The sequence below is a fragment of the Phaethon lepturus genome, unplaced genomic scaffold (genome assembly GCF_000687285.1).
Source record: "Phaethon lepturus isolate BGI_N335 unplaced genomic scaffold, ASM68728v1 scaffold24701, whole genome shotgun sequence".
NCBI classification, from domain to species: Eukaryota; Metazoa; Chordata; class Aves; order Phaethontiformes; family Phaethontidae; genus Phaethon; species Phaethon lepturus.
Window position 1 is genome coordinate 14,310 of NW_010515896.1, and position 4,542 is coordinate 18,851.

General features: G+C 40.8%; 1 protein-coding gene across 1 annotated transcript in view; it reads right to left on the reverse strand.

Annotated features, from left to right (window-relative positions):
- LOC104627604 (casein kinase II subunit alpha) overlaps positions 1–3,608 on the reverse strand; it is a 15,776-nt gene extending 12,168 nt beyond the window's left edge. Inside the window, exon 1 of the mRNA XM_010295923.1 lies at positions 3,395–3,608. The gene's annotated coding sequence lies outside the window, so the exon portion shown is untranslated. The remainder of the gene's footprint in view (positions 1–3,394) is intronic.
- Between the last annotated feature and the right edge of the window lie 934 nt (positions 3,609–4,542).

The following is a 4,542-nucleotide window of genomic DNA, read 5'->3' on the forward strand; positions in this document are numbered from 1 at the left end:
GGAGGTCTGCAGTATTTCATTCTATGCAAAGACCACAGCAAGAACCACCGGCTGCAAGGATGGTGGCAGACCTGGGGGACACAGGTCTGATGTCCTCTACCATGTCACACAACTTGACCAGCAGCTGATTCTGCAGAAATGGAGGCGGAAACGTAACAAGGCCTCTTTCTGGCGTGGACTAAGCCTCCTCAGGTGGTATGGACCTTGGCAGCATGGGTTATTTTTTGACCTACTGACACACAAAGGGTGTTGAACGCAGCTCCAGGTAGACAGGGTTGCAGTAATCCAGCCTCAAGGTTAAAAAGGGACATGGCTCTCTTCCAAAGTCCACAACAGAGGTGTGACTGAGGCTGCAGCCCAAGAAGGGAAAGACGGGGCACTTCAGCCAGGTGTTCAGCTAACGGAAGAATATCAAGTATTACTAAAAAAGAAAAATAGTCTATTCCTGGACAAAACGTTAGTCCTCTAACAAAATACACTTTCAGAAGATTAAGCAGCCATCATCTAAGGCCTCAAACCATTTATGTGGCATGACTCAGAGACTGACAAATTAGATGTATACTCCAAAAGCATACTCAGGCATTAACAGAGCATGCAAGTTTACTAGAACACTTTTAGTACAGTGAAATTTATTATATTTCAAAGTTTAATCAAATGAGTTTTTGTTTCTCCTCATTCCCTGTGCTTCTGGGAGGAGACGCACTGGCTAATTTCCTCTGTCAAATATTCCTTGTGTAGGAATTAACTGAACCCATACATGCCTAAGATGACTTAGCAATTTTAATTTTTAAGCACAACTCAGTATCAATAAAAAACACGTGACTGCTCCACCTCATCCAGCTTAGCAAGATCAGTTTCAGCATGGAAAAAAAAAATAAAAAAGAAAAATCAATCACATTATCTAAAGATAGATCAAATTTCACAGTGTGTATTTTTTGTCATGTAGCTCTAGCCTAGCACAAGCTGTATGTTTTAACAGACTGCTCAGAGAAAGGCTTTTTCAGGAAATCATTGACTGTAGCTTCTAAGAATGGCACACAATGCCTATTTACGAAGGTAGGTATTATTGTCTACTGCTCTTTATACAGGAAGAGGAGAATCTGCACAGACAATTTGGTATTAAAGCAAAGTTATGTACATATACAAACTTACCCTGCTGAAAGCTTCTCACCTTCTCTGCTTAAAAATGCTAAAGAATTTGTGTGTATTTTGCTCTCCCTGCCCCTAGAGAGGGATAATTTTACAATGGATCCAAGCTCTTTGACAGAAGGGGCTGACACAAATAGGGGCAAATAATGGGGACAGGTGTGGTCATGCAAAAGTCAGTTTAGCTTGCAGTTTTAAGGCAGAAAATCTACAGTATGAGCAGCGATTACACCTAGATGAGTGTCCTGAGCTCGTTATAAAGGATGAGTTCTATTTCTGCAGAATCCAAACAGAACATGTCATTTATTAATTAATGCATTAATGACAGAATCATGGAATAATTTATATTGGGAGAGACTGCTAAAAGTAATCTAGTCAAAGTAGATCTAATTAGATCAGGTTGCCGTGTCCAGTGCGGTCTTGAGCACCTCCAAAAAACACAATGCATCCCTGAAAATTTTAATTTCTCTGGTAGAGAAGTGCTTAACTAGGAAACATAACCATGAGTTTTTAGGCAATATACCAACGGTCACAGAGAGAGGAAGACAAAGCTTCCAGTTACCGTCTGACACATTGCTGTTCGATGTTAAGGCTTGCCTGTGCAAGGACAGAAAACAGCTCTTCTGTTTTAGCCCTTGTGGTGACACCCCTTGGGAAGACATTACTGAAGAGCCCTCTCACACAGTAGGTATATCAAACAAGCAAAAGTTTCAGTGCCTAGTTTTCCCACATCGGCCTGCCCTTAAAAATGCCGTTTAAGTATCAGCAAACTGAAAATTAGCTAATCTCTTACACAGCATCCTTATCAAGAGCACCTCACAGGACCCTGTTGATCCTGCGTACAAAAAAAAAAAAAATCACAAGAACACAGCCAAATACAGCATTGCATGTACTACTGACAATTACTCTGCGGGAGTGCCTGAGAGCCCCAGTCAAGGGACAAAAACAATTGTACTTCCACCATATAGGAATTTTTTAATTGGAAGGTCTATTAATTAAAAGAAATCAGTTCTTAAATGTTTGAATTATTCTAACAGTAGCCCATTGTCTGGGCAGCTTGGCAAGCTACATTTTTTGTGCTTAAAGTTGAATAAGACAGTAAAGAGCTTCCCCATGTTTACTTAGAATCTGATTTTTAAAACGTTTTCATTTAAACCATTGTTACAAACCCCCCCCTTTTTAAAAAGGGATTTTATCATCCTTACAATGCACTCTAATCCCCATGGCAACCCCCGCCCCCATGGAGGACTTGATTTCTTGTGAAGTAGCCATACTTGCAGCATCTATACCCAATTAGTACAGGAATTTCCTACACCTTCTGTCCTTCCAGATGTATCCACTTACAGCAACTAGCAGCAAAAAACAGCTAAGAAATCCATGCAAATTAGTTTGAGAAACACACCTACTTAGCCTCTAGTAAAATTCACCTCTCTTTTTTAGTCAAGAATAACTGAGATACTGGAATCTTTTTTTCTTTTAAGTGGAAATGTTTTTGACATGGAGCTTCTCTCAAACACAGTTACTCACTCGGAACCTTAAACCTAAGAAGTTGCATCAGTATGACACAGCGCGCATACAGACTCCCAGTGAGCTGGAAGCCAAGAGCTCCCCAGAAGACCGGTGTCACGAGGAATCTGCAAGTGCTAGCCAAGCGATGACCTTTGTGGGTTAAGGTTTGGAGTACAAATAATGCACCCAAGAACACGAGCACCACTTGACACCAGCCTCCCTGTGGATTGCTGCTCACAGTACAACTTGCCCTCAGTGTGAGCAGCATATTGCCAGGTAGTTCCAAGATCACCCAGACAGAGCAGAGGGAATGCAGTGAACTACGTTCACAGAATCACAGAATCATCAAGGTTGGAAAAGACCTTTAAGATCATCAAGTCCAACCACTAACCCAACACCACCATGCCCACTCAACCATGTCCTGAAGTGCCAGGTCTACACATTTTTTGAACACCTCCAGTGATGGTGACTCCACCACCTCCCTAGGCAGCCTGTTCCAATGCTTGATCATTCTCTCAGTAAACAAATGTTTCCTAATATCCAATCGAAACCTCCCCTGGCGCAACTTCAGGCCATTTCCTCTCGTTCTATCGCTGGTTACTTGGGAGAAGAGACCAACACCCACCTCACCACAACCCCCTTTCAGGTAATTGTAGAGAGCGATAAGGTCTCCCCTCAGCCTCCTCTTCTCCAGACTAAGTTCAATACCATGTAAACATGATCACTACCGATGGCCCACCTGAACTCAGATTCAGTTAGCAGAAAGCAGTCCCAAAGGAGTAAGACAGGCCTCAAAATGCACCAAGCCAAACTGAGTGACAAGAAAATATTGCCGTCACTCTATCAATTCCAGATAGACCATTCCAGACAAGGAGAAAGCGAGATGTACAGATTGGTCAAACAGGTCTAGAGACTTTCCTCTCACTTCTACTTTCCCCATGTAAGCTCATTACCAGCTGCGATTGTGACAGACTAAGACTGTAAACAGGCTAAGACAGACAGCAGCTGGTTCATTTTGAAAAAAGAAAAGCTCTCTGTCAGCTGAGAAGAGTAGAATTACAGTAAGTAGCCTGGAACTAAAAAGTTATTCCTTTCTTTTATCCACAACTGCAAGGGAGACTTTACCTTTCACAGTAAATGGCTCAAACCCAACCTCTGAAACCATGGGTGTATAACATGCTTTATTAGTGAGAGGAAGTATTAGAATTATCAGATAAAATTGATTATGATCTCCTTCACATAGCCCATAATATCTCTTGTCTGTAAGCCTCCCAGGGAAGGAGCACTCACTTCTTCAGTGTTTGCAGAACATCTAGTACTGGATAGACACCACTGAAATTAAAAGATCAAGACATGCCTAAATACTACAGTACAGCCTACTGTCAGCCAACATTAATCAAAACCCAGCTTACCCTTAAAAGAATAAGTAACAGTAACTGACTATAAAAAATATGTTCTATCTCACAAAAGAAATCTGATTTGCACATTTTCATTATGCTGGAATGGCAGCAAGACAAGTATGGAACAGATGACCTCCAGAAGTCCCTTGCAACCTATATTTTTCTATGATTTTATAGCTGAAATAGAAACAAGCCTCGATTAACAAAACTGACATTTTATATCCTTTCCTGAAGGCCATCTACCTACTAAAGGGACAATACCAATAGAAAAGCAGATTATAAAATCTAATTGAGTTAAAAAAAAAAAACGATTAGGTTCGAAATAAAAACTTTCTCTTGGTATTTTTCTGGAACAGCAGAGTCTGCTCTAGCTACATTCTTCCACCAAAATTATTTTCCAGAGTTCTTTTTAATAGCTAGTTGTGTCCGGCTGTAGAGAAATAACAAATCATAATATATAACAACCTCAAACATTCTCTTAAAAAAG